Source organism: Hyperolius riggenbachi, chromosome 3 (assembly GCF_040937935.1).
Source record: "Hyperolius riggenbachi isolate aHypRig1 chromosome 3, aHypRig1.pri, whole genome shotgun sequence".
NCBI classification, from domain to species: Eukaryota; Metazoa; Chordata; class Amphibia; order Anura; family Hyperoliidae; genus Hyperolius; species Hyperolius riggenbachi.
Genome location: NC_090648.1, coordinates 486,877,932 through 486,903,687, shown reverse-complemented (window position 1 = coordinate 486,903,687; position 25,756 = coordinate 486,877,932). Strand labels below are relative to the sequence as shown.

General features: G+C 46.4%; 1 protein-coding gene and 1 long non-coding RNA gene across 3 annotated transcripts in view; one reads left to right on the top strand and one right to left on the bottom strand.

Moving 5' to 3' along the window:
• Positions 1-24,972, bottom strand: part of CALD1 (caldesmon 1) — a 221,039-nt gene extending 196,067 nt beyond the window's left edge. For both annotated transcript variants that reach the window (XM_068278142.1, XM_068278145.1), the window contains exon 1: positions 24,876-24,972. The gene's annotated coding sequence lies outside the window, so the exon portion shown is untranslated. The remainder of the gene's footprint in view (positions 1-24,875) is intronic.
• Positions 1-25,756, top strand: part of LOC137564361 (uncharacterized) — a 148,143-nt gene that overhangs the window by 30,696 nt on the left and 91,691 nt on the right. The window lies entirely within an intron of this gene.

Here is a 25,756-nt window from a genome sequence, read left to right as displayed (position 1 = left end):
AACCCTGGCGGCGTTTGCTTCTGGTTTGAAAGAGATAAAAAGTCATCATCGGCAGGCAGCAGGTTTAGAACGGTCCTCCCGTCATTGCAGATTCCCTCTGGCGGTTCATTTGTGACCCATAGAAGGAGTGCTTCCCGATCTGGGAGCAATTGGACTGCCTAGCTTCCCTCTTCCCCGGCTATAACTTATATTCTGGGTACGGTACAAGGACCGCTTCCCTATTAGGAAAGCAAATACACATTTCCCCCGCGCAGCTCACAGCGCTGCCAAAGAGATCTAATCTCGCTGTCAGGGCCAAACCGAAAACATATGGCCTTCCTTTCATGTCAAATATTAATAAACACTCCATTCTGAAGTCTATGGACACAATATTCCTACAGGCGCTGAGAGTAGCGCTGCCATCAGCGGACGGACAATGTGTTCAGATACAGAAAACAACTATGGTGGCTGATCTGCAGGTTTTCTTCGTTATATATTTCATTCATTTATCACCAGTGGCATAGCTCAGGAGCTCTGGGCCCCAGTGCAAGCTGGATAATGATAGCACAGCACTCAACAATGTGCACTGCATGTTATAGCTGCGGTGAGCTCCCCCCAAAACACCCTCAGTATAGGTAGGTAGCAAGGTACAGTTGCCCCTAGTATAGGTTAGCCAGGTACAGTTGCCCCCAGTATAGGTTAGCCAGGTACAGTTGCCCCCAGTATAGGTTAGCCAGGTACAGTTGCCCCCAGTATAGGTTAGCCAGGTATAGGTGCCCCAGTATAGGTTAGCCAGGTATAGGTGCCCCCAGTATAGGTTAGCCAGGTATAGATGCCCCCAGTATAGGTTAGCCAGGTACAGCTTCCCCAGTATAGGTTAGCCAGGTACAGTTGCCCCCAGTATAGGTTAGCCAGGTACAGTTGCCCCCAGTATAGGTCAGGTACAGTTGCCCCCAGTATAGGTTAGCCAGGTATAGGTGCTCCCAGTATAGGTTTGCCAGGTACAGCTGCCCCAGTATAGGTTAGCCAGGTACAGTTGCCCCCAGTATAGGTTAGCCAGGTACAGCTGCCCCTAGTAAAGGTTAGCCAGGTACAGTTGCCCCCAGTATAGGTTAGCCAGGTACAGCTGCCCCAGTATAGGTTATCCAGGTACAGTTGCCCCCAGTATAGGCTAGCCAGGTACAGCTGCCCCAGTATAGGTTAGCCAGGTACAGTTGCCCCCAGTATAGGTTAGCCAGGTACAGCTGCCCCAGTATAGGTTAGCCAGGTACAGTTGCCCCCAGTATAGGTTATCCAGGTACAGTTGCCCCCAGTATAGGTTGGCCAGGCACTCTCTTTATTTCCTGTTTCTGCCTGGTGCCCAGACTAGTGCCGTCTGAGGAAGTTGCCTCACTTGGCATCATGGGCGGACCGGGCCTGAATACGGCCAACTAAAACCTGCCAAGGACAGCCACAGTGTCAGAGGTGCAGGAAGGGGATGGGGAACAGCTTGTTAAAGGATACATAAAGTGACATGTGACATGATGAGATAGACATGGGTATGTACAGTGCCTAGCACACAAATAACTGTGCTGTGTTCCTTTTTTTCTTTCTCTGCCTGAAAGAGTTAAATATCAGGTAAGTATGTGGCTGATTCAGTCCTGACTCAGACGGGAAGTGACTGTGAGGGCTCGTTCCCACTGTTGCGACGCGATTTCGGCCGCATTCCGACGCTTGTAAAAACGCATGCGGATGCGTTTCCACATGCGTTTTTACCCGCGATTTCGCCTGCGATTTCGCATGGCAGGGTGCCATGCGAAATTAACCATGACACTGCCAGGGCTAAATAAAATTGAAAAAGGTGCGAAATCGCACGCGAAATCGCGGGTAAAAACGCATGTAACAAACGCATGCGTTTTTACTATTCAATACATTAGCGGCGATTCGCACGGATTCCCGACGCAGGCGAAATCGTTGGCTCTTTTGTGCGTTTTTTTCACGCTGAAAAAAACGCACCTCAACAACGCTACAGTGGAAACAGGCCCATCCACTTGTATTACATGTGCGGATCTGCATGCGTTGGACGCATGCAGATTCGCGATAGTGGAAACGAGCCCTGACTCTCACTGATAAGAAATTCCAACTATAAAAACACTTTCCTAGCAGAAAAAGGCTTCTGAGAGCAAGAAAGAGATAAAAAGGGGAATTTCTTATCAGTGAGGGTCACTCTGTAGTCACTTCCTTTCTGAGTCAGGACTGAGTCAGCCACTTACATACCTGATATTTAACTCTTTCAGGCAGAGAAAGATAAAAAGGAACACAGCATAGTTATTTGTGTGCTAGGCACTGTACATACCCATGTTACTTCATCATGTCACATGTCACTTCCGGTATCCTTTAATGATTATTAACATTCAAAGCATTTATAGAAGTGATCATTACAAGCACAGGACCAATAAAAAGCTAATACTGCAGTTGAGGGTGGGCCCTACAGGGCTCCTCTAGCCCAAGGGCCCCGATGCAGTCGCTACCTCTGCACCCCCTATTGCTACGCCCCTGTTTATCACTGCTGCCCAGTGCTGGTCGTAATGGAAAAATCTACGCTTACGGATCATTACGCGTAATTTTACGCATTACGCAATTACGGTTACGGCGTAGGAAATTATCTACGGTACATCACTGTAATTACGCGCAAACTTACGCAATTACGCGTAAGGATACCGTAATGAAGGCGCTTACACTACAATGTTACGCGTAGTGCCGTAATACCCATTAATGCGTATTTTTTTACGCATGCGGACGATATGTACGCAATAGCCGTCAATGTGACAGTTATTGCGTACATATCATTCGTATGCGTCAAAACGTACGCTTATACTGAAGGGCGGGAGAAGATACTATTGGTTGCTTAGGATGTTGACTGATTGGCTACTCTTAGAAAATGGGAGATTTTACGTTAGTAATTACGCGTAAAATTACGCGTAAGTGTTCGTAAAATTACGCATGCCTAGCAATTACGGTAGACAGTGTAATTACGATACCACTTACGGTCTTACGCGTAAATAATTACGCGTAAGACCGTAAGTTACGCGTAACGCTTACGCGTAAATTTACATTGAATTACGATGCGTAATTACGTTCATGCGTAATTTCGGCCCAGCACTGCTGCTGCCTCTGCATTTTGTAGATCTGCCTTTCTTTCATTTTTGTTTTCTATTTTCTGGTAAACTGTGATTACTTATCAGTCTTTAACTACTGTATGACCGCGTCGCACCGATGGGCGTGGCAGCCCCAGGACCGCCTAACGCCGATCGCTTGGGACTGGCTTTTGCAGGAGATCGCGCGCATCTCTGCTTGGTAGGCTGAGCCCAACTCCGCCTTTAGTCTCCCAGCGGCGATCGGAGACTGTTAGGCGGCGAAACCGCAGTCTAATTAGGCTGTACAGCGCTGCGATCTAAGACAGCGCTGTACTGGGGACAGCCATCCCCTCTGTAACTGCGGAAGTGATCCGCTGTCATACGCTGAAGCCTATGACAGCTGATCACGCTGATTGGCTGGCGTGGGGGGGGGGGGGGGGGAGGGAGGGAAGGGAAAGTATATAATTTATAAAAAAAAAGTTAAAAATATTAATAAACGAATAAATATTTATTTAAAATTAAACAAACACCTGGGGGGCGATCAAACCCCACCAATAGAGCACAGAGAGCTCTGTTGGTGGGGGGAAAAAAAGGGTGGGGGGGAGTTGTGCGGCCCTGAAGCGAGGCCTTAAAGCTGCAGTGGCCATTTTTTGGGAAAAATGGCTTGGTCTTTGGGGGGGGGGGGGGGGGTTTAAAGCCTGTGGTCCTGAAGTGGTTAAAGGACTAATGTAGTGAAAATGATATGGAGTCTGCCATGTTTATTTCCTTTTACACAATACAAGTTGCCTGGCAGACCTGCTGATCTATTTGGCTGCAGTAGTGTCTGAATCACACCAGAGATACGTAGAGGGCACACTTCCCTTACATCAGACTGGCTCTGACTGACGGAAAAACAAAAATTTAGGGAGCTCTGAGTCCCTTTAAGTCCTGCTTAAAGTGGATCTGAGATGAAAAACTAACTATAACAAGTAACTTGTCTATATATCTTGTCTAAAGTTTAGATGGTTTACTCAGCAAATCTGTCTGCAAACAGCTTCAACAGTATATGATTATTTCTTCCTGTGATACAATGAGAGCAGCCATGTTCTGCTTGTCATCACACAGGCAAGCTGCTCTGCCTCTCCTCCCCTTAGCCTGAGAAAACTCCACTCCTCTCTCCGCCCCCTTGCCTCTGAAAACCTCCTAGTCCTCCTCCCCAGACTGAGCTCCCATGAGCACTTGCTACATGGGACTTAGAATGCCTAGGTGCTGGAGGAGCTGTGGGCTAGGCTTGCAGAGCCGAGACAAGGTCCCCCAGCACCCAAGGCTGAAACACCAAAGTGCAACACCCCAGCCATCACACACTAATTGCTATTAGACTAAGAGGTGCCCCAGGGCCCCCAACCCCTCCAACACCTCTAGTTATCTGGCTTGCAGTCACTGCCATGTATCCCCTTTTCTTTTTTCTCTCTGCTTCAAACACAATTAGGAATGACAGCTGAGAGAGTTGTGCGCCCCCTACTACACTGCGCTCTGAGGCTGGAGCCTCTCTCGCCTCTGCCTCGGCCTGGTCCTGGAGGCTTGTTTAGTTTATAGGGAATTAGGGCATTAAAACAAAAAAAAGTATTTGGATTGAGGAACACCCTATAAACTATAAGTAAGGGGCACAATTATGCAATGAATAAAAGTTTATCTCGGATCCACTTTAAAGGGAACTTGAGATGAGGCTAAGACAAAAGACTATACATACCTGGGGTTTCTTCCAGCCCCCTCCAGCCTGATCACTCCCTCGCCGTCCTCAGTCGCCTCCTCCTTCAGGTGCAGAACGCTCCCGGGGATGGGAGTGAGACGGGGGAGCACGCCTGGCCGGACTACGACTGCACCGACTGGAGGATTTTTCGTGGCCAGCTGTGGGTGAATTAGGAGGCGACTGAAGACGTAAGGGAGCTGCAGGAAGCCCCAGGTATGTATTTTTTTTTTTTTATATCATTCCATCTCAGGTACACTTTAAACTTGCTTCCACCTTCTCAAAAATATTATTTTTGGATTGTTCAGGTACCCGTATTTCACACACAGATGTGATTGGTGGGTTCTCGGATATCTGGACAGTCTTGTTTCGCCAGCTCCTGCCTGTGAACTCTGTAGAAGCCGTCTGCACATCCGGTGTAATGTCTGATTGCGCTGCCTGTGGATTTGCGCTGCCCCGCATGCGCAGTAGGAGACTGTGCGGCCACATTTCCTATAGAACGATGCTGCTGGAGATAAAATACGAAATATCTCCGCTCCCACACCTCTTACACTCCCCAAATTTTCAGGGTAGGGAGGGGACCCCCCGAACGACCTCTATGCCAAATTGCAGCCCCCTGGTTCAGGAGATAGATTACAGTAACCTATCTCGGGAACCAGCGGGTTTCGGGGGCTGCAATTTGGCATAGAGGTCGTTCGGGGGGTCCCCTCCCTACCCTGAAAATTTGGGGAGTGTAAGAGGTGTGGGAGCGGAGATATTTCGTATTTTATCTCCAGCAGCATAATTAAATTCACACTGAGCATGCGCGCTATTCAGTGTGGAAGGGAGTTTCCGGGTAGCGTAATCAGACATTACACCGGCAGGCTGGGAATGAAGCAGGTCATGTGACCAGGCTGGGAATGTCAGCAGAGTTGGCACAGGGCACCTCCCAGATCCTGTGCATGGAGGAGGCATTTCCTGCTGCCACCACCATTACTTCAAATGTGATTTAATCAGGGGAGTTTCCTCTTCGTTTGAGAAACTAATAGTGTAAACAGGCCGTCATCCATTGCCTATAAAACTACAGTCACTGCTCAGCACAATCGCTTCTCCGCAAGCCAAAACCTGCAGCTCAGTCATACACTGAGAAATCATCAGATGCAATCACTGATCTTGTTGTAAAATACAATCTTGTTATAGTAAACGCAGAACTTCGGGTATAGTGAACTAAATGTCCAGGTCCTGGCCAATCATTATTATAAGTATATGAAAGTAACGCCTGGTATAGTACATAGAACTTCGGTTATAGTGAACCTATTTTTTTTTTCCTCTGCGGTATCCGGCTATAGTGGAAAGTGGGCGGGATCATGCATCATTCATCAGTCGGAGACCCATGAGCTGTGGTCAGTGGGCGGGCTGGCAGCCACTTTTAGCCAGCTCACTATCTTCACACTATTCTGGGTCCGTGTGGATTACCTCAAAGGCACCAGCTGGTGAGACGTATGCTTCCTTTACTGAGGGAACTGCCTGTCATCTGTGACTTGCTTGTGCATGGCTGCAACGCTACAGTATAATCCAGGCTGCACAGAAATGTAGACCAAGGAGCACCCTATTAGTACTGTACCTGCATTAACTGGTGAGACCTATGCTTCCTGTGTAACCTGCTGCCTGATTACTGAGGGAACTGCCTGTCATCTGTGACTTGCTTGTGCATGGCTGCAACACTACAGTATTATCCAGGCTGCATAGACATTTGGACAGAGGAGCCCACTATCAGTTCTCTACCTGCGTTAACAGGAAGACCTATTTTTCCTGTGCAAGCTGTTGCATGATTACTGCATGCAAGTCCCTGCATATTGAGCACTGCACATTTTTGTCTACCTGAACTCAGAACTTCCGCTCTGCTCTAAAAGATAAGCAACAGCATAATAACCTTTAAACAAAAACAATTTTTGGTTACCGCTGATACAAACCCTGCAATAAATCTGCAGTGTGACTACTTCCTGCTTTCACAGAAGCAGACATATTGTTAACCTCCTGTGTTTACAAAATGAGCTATCTGCCGTGGCAGCCAGCTGGCACAGCTGAGGGATTAAATTACAACTTGTGTTTAGTCTCAGATAAGGGGGAATTAGACAGGCTAAACTCTCTAAATACATACGGGGTACATTGTCTATGTTTTCCTTCTGTCCTCCTGTGCAAGAGGTCAGGTCCACTTTAAACATTGACTGTGCTCACTTGTTGAAGCATTAAAATGAAAAAATGACTCCCAATTATTGACTGAATTAAGATACAGTACTACAGTATGCTTTATGTGCTTGAGTATGACAATTTATGATATAGTAAACTACTGGGCCAGATTTACAACTCAGAATCAGATGCTTGTAGGCACAGGCGTTCTGGCGCCTTTGAACACAGGCCCCACTCCCAAGTAAAAATATTGTGAACTCTAATTTTCTTGTGTCACTAACTGTTCTTAGAATCTTACACTCTAATCACTGTCTCATATCATCCTTAGTAACATGAGGAAAGGATTAAACTATAATCTCCTGAGGTCAGTGACCTGAGGGGGGCGGGGGGGGGAGGGGGTTCCCAAATGAGGAGCCTGTAGGCACATGCCTGCAGTGCCTTATGGAAAATACAGCCCTGTAGATACGCAAATAGATAATCAATGAATTGCAGAGTCTGGCTCTCAGACCTCAGTACAGAGTGACAGCACTGTGTCCGTTCCTGGATTTTGGCCACTGCTGTGAATACCATCTTCACTATCTCATGAATGAAGAATAGGATCCTACCCTTATAAGGAAACGTTTTCTAGGGAACAAATACGAGCAGGGATTTCTTAGAGGTTTTTTTCCTCTCCAAGAACATAAAAAAAAATACTCTGAATATGATATGCGCTGCCAATGCTCAAATGCCATTGGCCAAGCTTAGACAAAATGTTTTTCTATCTTAGGAATTTGGATGTAATAAAACACAACAATTTGGCATCTACCAGCTTTGTAAACACAACACTTCTGAACAATTTGTTATTTTCTATTTCCTGCCTTGGATTTCATACAGTATCGCCTTCATCGTTATTAATCCCGTCTCCCACGGTCTCTCCCGCCGACACTAAACCCACGCACAGCCCAAAAATAGAATATTAATCATTTTAAACAAAGTGGTTGAATTTTTTTGCCACTCAAAAATTATTTTGTGATCTGAACAAAACTCAGCACAACTGAGCTTAACTGAAACTGAGAAAAGGGGCCCATACACCTAACTATTTTCCCGCCGATATACAGCAGATTCGATCACTGTGATAGAATCTGCTGTGAAATTGTTGCGCAAACGCAAATGATTGATTTCCGTCCGAAATCAATCATTCCCGTCTATTCCCGTCCGTGCGGAACATTTTGCCGATCGCCGGTGGGTCGGGAGTGCGTCGATAGTGGCGTTCGAATGCCCGACGACCGATGCAATACAGCGGCAATACATTACCTGCTCAGGCCGGCGCAAGTCCTCCCGGTCACCGCTGTCTCTTCTCCACTGGGCTCCAGCTTCACTTTACTTCCTGTCCCGGCAGGAAGTTTAAACAGTAGAGCGCCCTCTACTGTTTAAACTTCCCCGGACAGGAAGTGAAGCCTGCCGGTCCGGAACCCAGCGGAGAAGAGACAGCGGAGACCGAGGGACACGCGCCGGCGTAACAGGTAATGTATAGCTGCCGGGGGGGGGGGGGGGCGGCACCACCTCCACAGATTGTGATCGGTTTCATGCTGAAATCGATTCACAATCTGTTTGCAGTAAAGGTAGCCATACAATCCCTCTCTGATCAGATTCGATCAGAGAGGGATCTATCTGTTGGACGAATCTGATGGCAAATCGACCAGTGTATGGCCACCTTAAAAACTTTGCCCACCTATTTACTAAGCTCTACAGCCAACTTAGTTATAATGAGGATTTATCAGACACAGGGAATGAGGTCTAACAAGAATTGCTAAGACAGCATACAACGCTACCACAAAAGGAGCTGGAGTATAAAGACACTCAAAGCTCGTAGATACTTCTCCATAAACGTGATTTGTACGCCATGCACAGAAGTGCTGTATTAGCATTACTTACCCGTCTGTGATCTCAATTCCATATCTGTGATCTGCTATGTGCCTGGCAGCATGAACAGTGTTTCCTGTAATCCACTTTCTTCCTTTCACCCTAGACAGACCTGACAGGTAGATGACCGAACACAGATATTGGTTTCAGGTGGGCTTACATGTGTGAATTTTCCCAGCATCACGTTAATCAAATTTGTTTGTGATCCGTTTACCTCTGCAAGCCCATTTCACTGATTTTGTACAGTGTATTGATCGGACACAGTAATGAATTTGAATAATATGGGCAAGAAAGGAAGGGGGCGGGATATGATGGAGGGGGGGGGGGGGGGATTGAAGAAGTGGCAGATTTATTTCTGCATAGCATTTTTTATGTTGTCAACCAATGCAAACCTAGTGAAGAATAGAGATGTCACAAACATCAAATTTTCCGTTCGCGAACAATAAACTTGAATTTCTGCAAATGTTTTGTGAACAGGCAAACCTGGCGTACCGCCATAGACTTCAATGGGCGGGCAAATTTTAAAACCTACAAAGACTGCTACTGGCCACAAAAGTGATGGAAAAGTTGTTTTAAGGGATCTAACACCTGGACTGTGGCATACCGGAGGGGGGCCCATGCCAAAGGTGCCCCTTAAAAATTATGGAGTTGACGCAAAAGTCGGGTTTTAAACCCTAAAGGGCAGAAAACACATACATTCCTACAAATAATGAACTGGAGTGGTACTGTGCCTGCAACTTAATGTAACAACAATAGCAGTAGTGTGCACAGCTCTGGGTGTCACTGGGCTGCGGAATGTCACACACAGAGAAATGCAGTAGTACTATCAGAATACAGTGAAATAATAATGCACTGGAGTGGTTCTGTGCCTGCAACTTAATGTAGCAACAGCAGTAGTGTGCGCACAGCTGTGGGTGTCAGTGGGCTGTGGAGTGTCACACACACACAAAAAAAAAACCCACAGGAGATCGATGTACTAGGCCTCAAAAGGGCTATTTGGGGTGCTTTCACAGCAAGTGAGGAACAAGAACACAGGCCTAGCTAATGCTTTCCCTACCTATCTTCAGCGAGTCTGACCCTGCTCTCACTAACAGTCAGCAGAGAATGAATCCAATATGGCCACCGCAACTGCTTTTTGATAGGGGTCGGGTGGTCCAGGAAGGGGTGCTAGCTGATTGGCTGCCATGTGTCTGCTGACTGTGAGGTAAGGGGTCAAAGTATGACTTCATAATGAAGTATAGGGGGCGGGTTGAGCACGCCAAATGTTTGCGTTTCGCCGCAAATGTGAACATCGGAAATTCGCCGGGAACTGTCCACCGGCTAACTGATCGGGCCATCTCTAGTGAAGAAGTGAGAACATTTTATTAAGTACAGTAGTTGGCTGAAGCTGGTTACTCATGTGCGACGAATCTTGCCCGGCGGGGATGGGGACTGAGTTGGGGCGAGTTCTGTACAGATGTGCTGCATGCTTCCAGGCTATGGAGTGGGTGGAGGACCAATGGAGAGGCGCAGGACAGAGTGGGCATAAACACCATTCCTTAAGCCTAACCCCCCCCCCAACACCCTTTCTGAAGCCTGACCCCAACTGCCCCCATCACACAAACACCCTTCCTGACGCCTAATGCCCCCTCCCCCCTTCACACACAAACACCCTTCCTGACACCTAACCTTCCCCCCCCCCCCCTTCCCCACACACAAACACCCTTCCTGAAGCCTGACCTCAACTGTCCCCATCACACAAACATCCTTCCTGACACCTAACCCTACCCCCCCCCCCCTTTCCCACACACCCATCCTGATGCCTAACCCTAACCCACCCCCACACAAACACACTTCCTGACGCCTAACCCTAACCCCCCCTTTCCCAAACACCCCCCTCCTTACACAAACACCCTGCCTAACCCTAACCACCCCCCTCCTCACACAAACACCCTTTCCTGACATCTAATGCCCCCACACTCACAAACACCCTTCCTGATGCCTAGCCCCCCTCCCCCCCCCACACACAACCCCCCCCCCCCCCCCCGGTGTGAAATCTCAACACACACACCCCCCCCCCCGCCAACCCTTAAAACCCTCCCCGCGGACGCCTAGCCAGCTCCTCCAGCCCCCAAGAGTCCGCTGCAAAAAATGATTTAAAAAAAAACAGTATAATAAGTATCAGGCGCCCATTGTAAATATCGGCATGCATATGAAAATTGGGCACCCAGATCAATGGTTTGTGATGTATGGCAATGGCACTGATTTTTTAAGGAAGTCGTAAATCTCCGTTGAACGTACAGTAAAGTCAGAGGATTCCTGGCACAGGTCCCATGTTAAACAGTAGATGACAAAGATTAGGCAGAGCAGTAATTAAGGTAGTGGAATGTCAGAGCTCGGAGGTGATGCTCTAATTAGCTAACAAGAGAATTAACCTCGGAGCATGTCAGCATTCCTGCCATCTTCCTGCCGCATCTGGAGCCACCCGGAGGCTGCACTGAATTCCTGACATGTTTGGCCAAGGCGCCTGATTGGTCTAAATCCTCCAAATCGCTTTGTACTCATTAACCAGGAAGCATGCATCGTCCGTTACTATCAACCTCTTATGAGATTCTTCAGGAATGTTCTACGTCACAACACAGGCCATCGTGCAAAATGTGCATTCACAGAGCAATTATTATTCATAAGCTTTATTTAAAAAGGAATACTGTAGGGGGTCGGGGGAAAATGAGTTGAACTTACCCGGGGCTTCTAATGGTCCCCCGCAGGCATCCTGTGCCCGCGCAGCCACTCCCTAATGCTCCGGCCCCGCCTCCGGTTCATTTCTGGAATTTCAGCCTTTAAAGTCTGAAAACCACTGCGCCTGCGTTGCCGTGTCCTCACTCCTGCTGATGTCACCAGGAGCGTACTGCGCAGACACAGACCATACTGGGCCTGTGCAATACACTCCTGGTGCCACCCCTCCGATCGCCGCCTGTGCACTCGCCCATAAGGAAATCCCGCTCTGAATGGGATTTCCTTTAGGGCTTCCCCCGTCGCCATGGCGACGGTTGCGACGACGTCACCGACGTCATGACGTCAGCGGGCGTCCCGATCCACCCCTTAGCGCTGCCTGGCACTGATTGGCCAGGCTGCACACAGGGTCTCGGCGGGTGGGGGGCCCTCTAATGCGGCGTGTTGCGGCAAATCGGCGGCGATCGCATGTAACACACAGCAAGCAAAGTGCTTGCTGCGTGATTTAAAAAAAAAATTATGTAAATTGGCCCAGCAGGGCCAGAGCAATCCTCTGCGGCGGGTTACCCCGAGCTCAGCTCGGGATAACCGGCAAGGAGGTTAAGCTTAGGCATCAGGTAGGGTGTGTGTGGAGAAAGGTGATGGTAAAAGTTAGGTGTCTGGAAGGGTAACTGTACGAAGGATGGGGGGGGGGGGGAGAGTATGGTTAGGGGTCAAGAGGAGGGTTCTGTGTGAGAGTAGCGTTAGGTTTAGCTATGGTAAAATATCCGTATTCAATATTTGATGATCTTTATTTACACTAAAAGCAGAGTATTTCATTTACCAGTATTCTACTGTCGGCTTTCCTGGGCAACCCAAATTTCAAGGTGCCCTTTTATTACATACGCCCTGCGGAGATGGGCCGGTGAGAAGGAGAGGCCCGTCGCTGGAGTAGGCCTTTGTGCTCCACTGCGTGCTCTGCTATATTGATTGGGCCCCTTCGCCCGCGAAGCCCTCATGGTAGGGCTGGCCCTGTCTACAATATTGACCCTACATGCCACATTATCCCTTCTGTATCCTTCTAATCCTTTCTGGACCATTAACTCTTTAGTATCTTGCTGGCACTCTTCTTAGTCCTTGAGTTGCTGTATGTAGCCAGGGAATATATGAGGAAGGTGGCGGGGGGGGCTCATCACTCAGGGGAATCTTGGGTAAGGTAATCCACAAGATCGGCCGCTGTACTTAGGAACACTGAGCGCTCCTCCTACAAAAGCCTCCCTGCTGTGATGCTAATAATCCCGGAACATCATTAATCCTGCTTGCTAAATACCGGCTTTTCTCATACAATATTTTTATGGTCTTCCGTAACAATTAGGAATGTTATTTTTATGGGATCTGCTGAGTTCTGGCAGTGAGGGAACGTGCAGAGAGGGAGATAATGGGACTAAATGATGATGGCAGACCTCTCTGCCAGCATCATCCGTGACAAGTGGGAGGGGCAGCATGGCTGAGGGATGACACCAAACCTGCTATAAAGATAGCACCTTATAAAATCAAGTAATAAGCCTTGTGGGGGAATAATGTAGAAGCCAGAACTGTCTGTGACACACGTAACTAGGGATGGTTGGAAATGCCGTTTTCCGATTGTGATGGAATTCTGCATTCCGACATGCAACATTCTGAATTCTGTGTAACTTCGCGGAAATCAGAATTGAAAATTCCGAACTCCTGAGGAATGGTTTTTAGATACTCTTTTTGAAGGCTACCCGAGGTGACATGATTAGATAGACATAGGTATGTACAGTGCCAGGCACACAAATATCTGTGCTGTGTTCCTTTTTTTCTTTCTCTGCCTGAAAGAGTTAAACATCAGGTATGTAAGTGGCAGTTCCTGTCTGAGTCAGGGCTGGATCAGACTACAGTATGACTCTCACGGATAAGAAATTACAACTATAAAAAAACTTTCCTAGCAGAAAATGGCTTCTTAGAGCAGGAAAGAGATAAAAAGTGTCAATAGTGCATAGATTTTAGCTCTAGCATACTTCAATGAATGCGTCATTGAGCAAAAACAATAAAACAGTAAAAACTTAAAAAGTAAATGTAAACAGGACTGTGGAATATCTTAAAAAGTCAATTTTAGGAAAAAGGAGGATAGATACAATTGTTTATTTCATTAGTTTATTTTCACCTTGGGTGTCCTTTACCCTCCCTGACGTTCAATTTTCCCAGGATTTCTGTGCATTAAGTGATCCAATTAATTGTCATAACCTTTTTTTTCCTATAACTTGCCAAAATGTGTCAAGCAAGGATCTAGTATACAGTGCAGGAGAGTATTGAAGTGGCTGGATAGTGTAATGGTTAAGGGCTCTGCCTCTGACACGGGAGACCTGGGTTCGAATCTCGGCTCTGCCTGTTCAGTAAGCCAGCACCTATTCAGTAAGAGACCTTGGGCAAGTCTCCCTAACACTGCTACTGCCTATAGGGCGCGTCCTAGTGGCTGCAGCTCTGGCGCTTTGAGTCCGCCAGGAGAAAAGTGCAATATAAATGTTCTGTGTCTTGTCTTGTCTATGCATGGCAATACTATTCACAGCATGTTTTGTATGGACGTGTATATCCGTCAATACTGCTAGGGAGCTTGTTATGCCAACTGCGGCCAAACACAGTAAATCCAGCACAGGAGATTTGGGCGCAGCTGGCGCCACCATAGGCCGTAATAGGAATTACGGCTATAGCAGCGCACACAGAGTAACTCCGGCGCTGTCACAAGACGGAGCTGAAGTTACTTTAAAAACATAATAATTTGGCTTCCAGAATTGCTGGAAGCTGAATTATTTCATTCCCCACCATCCATGGCGGCCTGGAGGGGGAATAGTAATTACCACCGCCGGGAAGTTGTGCAGCAGCAGATTCATCCATATACCGGCTGTATCCTGCGCCCAAGTCTCCAGCACCGTTATCTCTCGTACGCAACTGCGGCACACGTCCTAATTCTCTGCTTGGCCTAATAATTCCGAGTCTTGTGATTGGTGTAAAACTCTGCGTCTTGGTGTTCCGCGGAATTCCAATTTCTGCCCTCCGATTTCCAAAACATGCTTTCCAATTCAAAAAGCTGATTTTCAATTGGAAGCGTGTAAATCGGAATTCTATGGAACTCGGAAGCTCATCCCTAAGCGTAACAACCAATCGGCTCCCTGTGGCGACTAGCTAAAGAGTAGGTGGGAAGTGGGAGCAAGAAACTGGTTGCTATATGAGGAGATTCAATACTTTTTTCATGTGTTGAAGATTTAAAAGCAATATCACTGTGAAAAAAAAATTGTTTGGGATTAAAAACAATTTAAAATACCTGGTGCGGCAGTTCATTAGTGCTGATCTCACTGCAGAAGTCCAGGTTTCTGATCGCCTCCCCCTCAATTGGTTCCGACTTGTGGAGGAGGAACAGGAAGTGAACTCCTAGCGAGAAGTTCAGCACCTATGGACTGCTGCACCAGATAGTCATCATATTATAATTGCAAAAACACTTTTATAGTAAAAGTGGGTTCATTAGAATTCAGAACCTTCTCCCTGCTGAGATAAGTAGGGCAGCTCCAGCTTCAAATTGTGGGGGGAGGGGGGCTCAAAGGGGCGCTATGGCTGGCTGGTGCGGCCCATTTGGGTGATCAAAATCACTGTTTGTATGGCGACCTTTAGATATTTTTGCCTAACTCAGGTGATAAAATTAAGGTCAACTAGCTCAGCAATGATAGGAACCAAATTTAAATAGCACAAACAGAACTCAGAGGCTTTTGAGCAGGGCAGATTGTCCAAATGATGGTGCTATTACTGAAGAAAAGTGACCAACGGATGTACTTGGCTAGTTTGCTGCCATGCTTTAATCCGAACATCGCTAGCAAGCTGCTCCTGTGTGGACAGATCACAGACAAATCATTTCAGCCCCCACCAACCTGTGTCTAAAATCACTACAAGCAAGGAGAGGGGGAAGAAGCTAAGCATTGCTGGACACTAGAGCTTGTATTTTACAGACAGGATTATTATCCTGATTCAAAACTTCTTGTCTGAAAAATACAAGCTCTATTTTATAGGCTAATTTAAGAAAAACTGTAAACGTTCAGCTTGTAAGCCTTCTTCAGACCCTATTCCTGTTGACTAACAATGTTAGAGCTTACAGTCAGAAGTAGGTAGAGGCATTTTTTTGCAAATATAAATATAAGATACATTATTTACAAGGGATCTTGAAAGGATTGTGAGGTATTTATGGAAAATAGATATGACCTTTGGTTTACATGATGCCTACATAGACTCAGGTTGACATGGAGTGTTTTTTTATTGATCCCATTCTGTTTACTGTATGCTATTGGAACCTGGAAACAGTTAACTGTATGTTATTGAGCGGGGGGGAGGGGGCACTCAGGGGGGCACAGGGGTTCCCAAGGGGGGGGGGGGGGGGGGGCTGTGCCCCAGTATAGCACTGCCCACATACAGATTACAGATTTCCTTTAACTACTTGAAGACCGCCTCACGCCAATGGGCGTGACTGCGGTGGCAGCCCCAGGACTGCCTAACACCAATTGGCGTCAAGTCCTGGGGCTGCAGTTTCACAGGGAACGGCCGCGCGCATGCCACTTCACGGAACGGAATAGCCTGCTAGCCGCCAATCGCGGCTAGACGGCTGTTTGTAAACGAAAGGGGAAAGAAATTCCCATTGTTTACAACTGTACAGCGCTGCGGTCCGCGGCAGCGCTGTACAAGTTCGGCAATCCCCGGCCTCTGATTGGCCGTGGATCGCTGTCCTCTCGTAGGCTGTTGCTCATGAGAGGCGGAACAGGACGGATCGCCGTCCTGGTCCAATTCAGACACCGGAGGGGAGAGAGGAAGGGAGAGAGAGCCTCATAGAGGCTGAAGGAAAAAAAAAAAAAAAAACGGCCGCAGCGATTGGACTCCTCTGGCAGCATGTCCCCTTAGGGACAAAAAAAAGAGGTGAGTCCGATCGCTGGGCTCCTAAGCTGGGCTGTGCAGGAGGCTGAAAAGCCTGCACGGCCCAGCACTGCAAAAATGAGCCTGGTCTTTAGGGGGGATTACCACTGCGGTCATCAAGTGGTTAAAGGATTTACGAGGCGAAATGTAAAAAAAAAGTTCTGTACCAAATTTGAATGCACGGAGGACACCATCCACGCCCTCCGTGCAGTTCTGCCGAGTCCCCGCTGCTCAATGCCCCCCCCCCCCGTCCCCGCTGCTCAATGCCCCGTCCCCGCTGCTCAATGGATGGATTCCATAACACTGGTGAACAGTGTGCTGTTACTGCATGCCCAATACTGATACTGTGAGCGAAACATGGATTCCATAACACTGGTGAACAGTCCGCTGTTACTGCACGCTCAATACTGATACTGTGAGCGAAACATGGATTCCATAACACTGGGGAACAGTCCGCTGTTACTGCACGCTCAATACTGATACTATGAGCGGAACATGGATTCCATAACACTGGGGAACAGTCCGCTGTTACTGCACGCTCAATACTGATACTGTGAGCGAAACATGGATTCCATAACACTGGTGAACAGTCCGCTGTTACTGCACGCCCAATACTGATACTGTGAGCGAAACATGGATTCCATAACACTGGTGAACAGTCCGCTGTTACTGCACGCTCAATACTGATACTATGAGCGGAACAAGGATTCCATACGGGACAGATCAAGGCCAAGTTGCGCCTGGGGCAAGGTCAGGTTTTGGCGCCTAAAGGTCAGGCTTTGGCGCCTAAACTGCCATTCATTTTGCCGCCTTTTTAAGAATTCAACAAACTGCGCCTGGGGCAAGATACCCGCTTGCCCCCCCTAGATCCGTCCCTGATTCCATAACACTGGTGAACAGTCCGCTGTCACTGCACGCTCAATACTGATACTGTGAGCGGAACATGGATTCCATAACACTGGTGAACAGTCCGCTGTTATTGCTCACTCAATACTGATACTGTGAGCGGAACATGGACTCCATAACACTGGTGAACAGTCCGCTGTTACTGCACGCTCAATACTGATACTGTGAGCGAAACATGGATTCCATAACACTGGTGAACAGTGTGCTGTTACTGCACGCTCAATACTGATACTGTGAGCGAAACATGGATTCCATAACACTGGTGAACAGTGTGCTGTTACTGCACGCTCAATACTGATACTGTGAGCGGAACATGGATTCCATAACACTGGGGAACAGTCCGCTGTTACTGCACGCTCAATACTGATACTGTGAGCGGAACATGGATTCCATAACACTGGGGAACAGTCCGCTGTTACTGCACGCTCAATACTGATACTGTGAGCGGAACATGGACTCCATAACACTGGTGAACAGTCCGCTGTTACTGCACGCTCAATACTGATACTGTGAGCGAAACATGGATTCCATAACACTGGTGAACAGTGTGCTGTTACTGCACGCTCAATACTGATACTGTGAGCGGAACATGGACTCCATAACACTGGTGAACAGTGTGCTGTTACTGCACGCCCAATACTGATACTGTGAGCTGAACATGGATTCCATAACACTGGTGAACAGTGTGCTGTTACTGCACGCTCAATACTGATACTGTGAGCGAAACATGGATTCCATAACACTGGTGAACAGTGTGCTGTTACTGCACGCTCAATACTGATACTGTGAGCGAAACATGGATTCCATAACACTGGTGAACAGTGTGCTGTTACTGCACGCTCAATACTGATACTGTGAGCGGAACATGGACTCCATAACACTGGTGAACAGTGTGCTGTTACTGCACGCTCAATACTGATACTGTGAGCGGAACATGGATTCCATAACACTGGGGAACAGTCCGCTGTTACTGCACGCTCAATACTGATACTGTGAGCCAAACATGGATTCCATAACACTGGTGAACAGTCCGCTGTTACTGCACGCTCAATACTGATACTGTGAGCGGAACATGGATTCCATAACACTGGTGAACAGTCCGCTGTTACTGCACGCTCAATACTGATACTGTGAGCCAAACATGGATTCCATAACACTGGTGAACAGTCCGCTGTTATTGCACGCTCAATACTGATACTGTGAGCCAAACATGGATTCCATAACACTGGTGAACAGTCCGCTGTTATTGCACGCTCAATACTGATACTGTGAGCCAAACATGGATTCCATAACACTGGTGAACAGTCCGCTGTTATTGCTCACTCAATCGCTTTTAGCTGCCTTATGGACATTTCTGAAACTCTTGTCTCTACAATAATAGAAATGGAATTCCTCTTAAATCCGATATCCTGCGCCTGGTGAAACGATGCCAAGATGGGCGTCCAGTGGATGTCTGGATACGCCAAGATAAGCTGGAGACTCAGCGCAGCATGCTAGCGGGGGGGTTAGTAAACCGGGGGAAGGCGGATGTGTGGGCCTTTGAGTTTTAATACTGTACCGACAGCAAAATGCCATTTTATGCAGACGCGCAACTGATAAACAAAGATAAACTTATGCTTAAGTTAAACTGAATTTAGAAGCCATTATTGAGATGTTATTATCGTGCCCCCCCCCCCCCCCCCCATTCATATGGTAAATGCACCTACCGTAATGTGCCCTCAAAGAGCAGCTGGGGAAGCAGCCCTACAGTCTCAGGGGGCCCAGAGCATGGCAGGGGCATCTTCTCATCCTTCCTCCAATCCAGTACAGGGCACACCTCCAGTGACAGCACTGGTGGGAGGAGTCATGGTAGTTACCATTGTTATATAACCACAGGATGATGAGTCTTAAGGTGGCCACTAACGGTGCAATTCCTAGCGAAAAATCGTTCGAGCGATCAGAAACACCCGGAAAAAGGGAGCTGCCGACCAAGGGATGGAAGAGGGGGCTGCACATGAAATGGGAGGAGCTGCTGTACATGGATGTTACACATGGAAGAGGGGGCTGCACATGGAATGGGATGGGCTGCTGTACATGGATGTTACACATGGAAGAGGAGGCTGCACATGGAATGGGATGGGCTGTTGTACATGGATGTTACACATGGGAGACGGGGCTGCACAGGGAATGGGAGGGGCTGTTGTACATGGATGTTACACATGGGAGACGGGGCTGCACAGGGAATGGGAGGGGCTGTTGTACATGGATGTTACACATGGAAGAGGAGGCTGCACATGGAATGGGAGGGGCTGTTGTACATGGATGTTACACATGGGAGACGGGGCTGCACAGGGAATGGGAGGGGCTGTTGTACATGGATGTTACACATGGGAGACGGGGCTGCACAGGGAATGGGAGGGGCTGTTGTACATGGATGTTACACATGGGAGACGGGGCTGCACAGGGAATGGGAGGGGCTGTTGTACATGGATGTTACACATGGAAGAGGAGGATGCACATGAAATGGGAGAGGCTGCTGTACATGTATGTTACACATGGAAGAGGGGGCTGCACATGGAATGGGAGGGGCTGCTGTACATGGATGATACACATGGAAGAGGGGGTGGCACATGGAATGGGAGGGGCTGCTGTACATGGATGATACACATGGAAGAGGGGGCTGCACATGGAATGGGAGGGGCTGCTGTACATGGATGATACGCATGGAAGAGGGGGCTGCACATGGAATGGGAGGGGCTGCTGTATATGCATGTTACACATGGAAGAGGGGGCTGCACATGGAATGGGAGGGGCTGCTGTACATGGATGATACACATGGAAGAGGGGGCTGCACATGGAATGGAAGCAACAAAAAAAGTTGGCATAGGGACATAAAAAGTATAAATTCGGCCTTCAATGCCCCCATCCCAAGGAAGACCAGTAGAAAGAGATGGAGATAAAACTCAGAAGCATAGCGGGTCTTCTAAGTATCCATGCCGACAGAGACAGGAGATGAAGGGGGGGGGCACCAGTGAGGCCCCGCCTCTAAACCAGGGGTGTGGTCATGGCAAATAATGACTTCTGAAACCTGTGCTTTGTGCCCAGTTGCCCCTTGTAAGTGCTGGGCCTAGGTGAGGCTGAGCCCTCCCTGCATAAGTGTCTCACTGAGAGGAAACATATATATGGGGTGAGATCACAGAGAATGAGATTAAACAAGCAGGTTAATTAGGAAGCCATACCTACACAGTGATATCACTACAACACAGCCTTAAAGGAGAACTGAAGAGAGAGGTATATGGAGGCTGCCATGTTTATTTCCTTTTAAGCAATACCAGTTGCCTGGCAGCCCTGCTGATCCTCTGCCTCTAATACTACTAGCCATAGCCCCTGAACAAGCATGCAGCAGATCAGGTGTTTCAGACTTTAAAGTCAGATCTGACAAGACTAGCTGCATGCTTGTTTCTGGTGTTATTCAGATTTATCCTGCAGAGAAATAGACCAGCAGGGCTGCCAGGCAACTGGTATTGTTTAAAAGGAAATAAATATGGCAGCCTCCGTATACCTCTTACTTCAGTTCCCCTTTAAAGAGGAACAAATGGAATATTTGTTGAGGGTTTTTTTGTCAATCTTCTCCCTGACTTACATTCAGATATTTATCACAGCTGATGATATCTTCAGTCCTGCCAGGAGCAGCTCTGCGGAATGTTTGTTTCGAAGCCAATGCAAAATATACCAGGTCTCCCAAAATGCTCTAAGCTGAGAATTCCACTAACTAAACAGCCTAGGCTTAAGCATCACAGGGAGGGCGGAGATACATGGCAATAGACAGAAATATACAGATATAGGAAATGCTCTGATGCTGAAACCAGGAAAATCACGGTATCCTGAATAATTTACTGCATTCTACTATGTGTCGCCACAGGGCCTCTTTTTTTTAGTATAAATGTAAGAAGGTGTTTTCACATCAAATACAAGCTTAATATAAACAGGAACATCTGATCATGTCATGGTGACAGCATTATGATCTAGCGTTTCTCCACAGACAGAGAGAAATGAGGATCACACAGCCTCTGGAGAGATAAGGAATCATCTGTCAAAGGTTATCAGATTTCTTGTCATTCCTTCCAGAGCAGGATTATGACTGCGCAACCAGGAATGCCATCCCAGCGGCCCTATCGCTCCTTCCATCTAGTCTGAGCTGCCTCAGCATGTTGTTGGGGGGGAAGGGGGGTCATATTTCCTGTCTTCTTGGAATAGCTGCATGACACAAGGATTGGGCGATCACTCCGAGAGGACCCGCCCAATTATCATGAAAGTCAATGTTAATGCAATGTAATGCATTTTGTATGCATTTTTCATGCATTTAAAAAACAAACAAACAAACCGTTTTCTGCTGTATTTCTGCTCCCTGTTCCTAGTGATTTGCATGGAAAACGCATAGAAACCGCATATGGGTTTTGTATATGCGAAAATGCATGCAAAACGCTAGAAAAACGCATATGCAGGGGGAAAAAATGCAAATTACACAGAAAATACAAAAACGCACTAGACAGAAAACGCAACCTTTCACGCACTGACAAGTGTGCACCCAGTTTTTTTTATTTTTTTTTAGCAGCATAGGCTTCATATGACGGAATACCTCAGCATTCTGCATACTCCTCTATCAGACGGTATCTGCCTTTGTGGAGCAGCAGCCAACCAGCTTCCTGCTGCTAAATGAAACAAGGATTCTCATTGGTTGCTCTGTGCAACTGCACTAATGCTTATCTCGGTTTCTGTGTACCTAATGTCAGCCGCAGTGAGGCTGGTTGGTCGCCCAGGGCAACTGCTCCATTTTTACTCTGGTTTTTGTCACACTGGTCTTCACAAGCCACGCCCACACTGTGACCCTCTCCAAATTGCTTATTCTACGTCACAAGCCACAGAGATCAAAATGACAGCATTTTATCTTCACAGTGACTAATGTACTTTCACCACAAAGGACGTGGGGGGGGGGGGATTTATTAAAAAAAATGACACTTGAAAATATACGTTATAAATACAGCAATACCGTATACCAAAACTTTATCATTAAAGTGGACCTGAACTCTTGCACAGGACAAACCAGAGAGAAATGCACCCTTTATGTATTTAGAGAGATTACCCTGCCTAATTCCCCCTCATCTGAGTCTAATCACAAGTTGTAATTTGATCCCTGAGCTGTGTCAGCTGACTGCGTCAGCAGAGAGGCTAATTTTAAAGCACAGGATGTTAACCCTGTGGCTGCTTCTACAAAAGCAGGAAGTAGACACACTGCAGCTTTATCGCAGGATTTGTATCAGCTGTAACAAAGAAATGTGTTTCTGTTTAAAGGTTATTTTGCTGTTGCTTATCTTTTAGCGCAGAGAGGAATTTCTGAGATCAGGTCCAGTTTAAGGGGCACGCCTGTTATGATTACAGCAAATAATAATAATGTTATATTCTGTCTTTGACTTTACTAAGAAGAGTAAATAGTTACTATACAGAACAGAAGCTAATACCCAATCTGCTATAAAATATGTTGGTTACTATAGAAAATTACAGTAGATTCAGTTGCTGTAGGTGATATCTCATATGGTTGCTATAGTAAATGATGGCTAATTTGGTTGCTATAGAAGATGATAGCTAGTTTGATTGCAGTGTGGGAGATATCTGATTTGGTTGCTATAGTAAATGATGGCTAATTTGGTTGCTATAGAAGATGATAGCTGGTTTAGTAGCTGTAGGTGATATCTGGTTTGATTGCTATGGAAGATGATGGCCCATTTGGTTCCTATAGTAGACAACAATGCCTATTTGGGTTGCTATGGAAGATGATAGCTGGTTTGGTTAATATAGGCAATATTTGGTTTTGGTTCCTATTGGTGATATTTCATTTGGTTACTATAGTAGAAAATTCCCATTCTGGTTCCTAAAAAAGATGATAGTTGGTTTGATTGCTGATTTGGTTGCTATAGAAGATGATAGCTGGTTTGGTTGCTATAAGGAATGTTTCATTTGGTTGCTAGAGGCAATAACTGATTTGGTTGCTATAGAAGATGATAGCTGCTTTGGTTGCTATAAGGGATGTTACATTTGATTGCTATAGGCAATAACTGATTTGGTTGCTATAGAAGATGATAGCTAATTTGGTTGCTATAGAGGATTTTTCATTTGGTTGCTAGAGGCGATACCTTATTTAGTTGCTATAGAAGATGATAGCTGGTTTGGTTGCTATAGATGATATTTTGTTTGGTTGCTAGAGGTGATAACTGATTGCTATAGCTATAGAGGATTTCTCATTTGGTTGCTAAAGGTGATACCTGATTCAGTTGCTATAGAAGATGATAGCTAGTTTGATTGCTATAGGTGATATCTCATTTGGTTGCTACAGGCGATACCTAATTTGGTTGCTATAGAAGATAACGAGTTTGGTTGCTATAGGTTATATCTCATTTGGTTGCTATAGGCGATACCTGATTCGGTTGCTATAAAAGATGATAGCTAATTTGGTTGTTATAGGTGATATTGCATTTTGTTGCTAGAGGCGATACTTTATTTGGTTGCTTTCGTTTGGTTGCTATAGAAGATTATATCCAGCTTGGATGCTATAGCTGCCTTATCAAACATTTTTTTCGTTTACAAAGTATATACATTACAATTTACAAAGTTCAAACATATAAACTGATTCCTCTGCACAGTAAGGGTTATCGCAAACAACAACATCAAATAAGATACAAAAAAGTAACAAGTCATAAAAACGATACTGAAAAAAGCAGGGTAAAGATATACTGTACAATGAACAATGCTTAACAAACAGTCAGAACTGGTTTTCCATACATGCTGCAACTGGAATGTATGAACAACTACAAGTTTAAAAACAAAAAAGTAATAACAGAAACTTCAGGCAATTGCATGAATAGATTGCCCCATGTGTGGCCAACAGTACAATCTCCTGCACTGTACGCAAAGACTGTCCCACTTATTCAGTAACCGGTCTACACAACCTCATCCATACTTTTCTGATTAAAATATTTCTGGTGCAAATCCCACGCCGGTCCACAATCTCTGTCCAATTCCTTTTCCACTCAGTTGTAACGTGTGTGTATCCAGCCCCAACTTGGATACACAACAAGCAATGAGAAGAAGCAATAAACCAACCGATTTGAAAAACAAAAATAAAAAGCATAAAAAGAATCAATGTGCGACTGCCCTCACCTGCATAAAGAAATAATAACAATACTAACAATAATAATGTATCTGCATAAAGCAAAAACCAGTGTCCCAGCATCCCTTTCAACCTCAAAGATTCACAAAGTGAAAAGAAAGAAATAATAGTAATTAATTACTAATGCCATTCATTAGTGGAACAGTCACATCTTATGCATAACTTTGATTGTATTGAGGGGGGGGTTAGAAAAAGGGGGTCATTCCCTCACCTCTTCGAAGAACCTGGTGCAGCAGTAAGGATAGTCACTGGCTGCTCTGCACCGAGCAAAGGCAAAAAACTCAGCCCTAGGCTTGCTTAAACACAGCTCTATTGAATTAAACTTGTAGACTTTTTTTTTCTTTGTTAGCCACTCCCCCCAAAAAAAGAGGACGAGAAAGAGAGAGAGAAAAAAAATCTTGCCTAAAATGAATCCTTCTCTCCTATAGCAGCAGCCATTGTCTCCAGCCTTCCTCAGGCCGCAGCCAATCGGTTTCCTCGAGCGAGTTTAGAAAGAAAAAAAAAAGGTGGGTTTTAATCTGAATGTAGAAAAATAGTTGTCATTCCGTAAGCATGCTCAGAGTCAACTCTCATCGCAAAACCAAATTCAAGCAGCCTGCCAAAACTCCTAACATGTCCTTTTTTGGTTATGCTTTCTGCGGGCTTTTGTAAGTAAAACCACCGTCAGGAAGAGATCATAAGAAATCTTTAATCTTTTTCCTTTTTTAAAAAAAAATAAGGATGTCTCGAAGACCCACAAAGAATTTCGTCTTTTACTTTTTCAAAGTTCTGACAGAGAAATCGGTAGAAATAAAGGCGACTGGTAAAATGTAGGTAGTGGGGGGAAAAAATGAGGAGGAAAAAAATGTAAAAAGGGGGGAGGGTTGTAAGTTTGGTTTCAATTAAAACCACATGTTAGATTATGCGGTCTCCGCTGCTATTCAGAGAACAAGGGGGAGAGAAAAAAAATCTTTCCTGGGCTTGTCTGCCTGCGAGCAGTGCAGGAGCAACAAGAGCGCGGCCTGGTAATGTCGTACGGTTGGCCGCGGTCCCAATAGGTGTGTGCGTAGGCTTGGAACGACCGTCCCGCTGATGTACATACATTCTGGGATG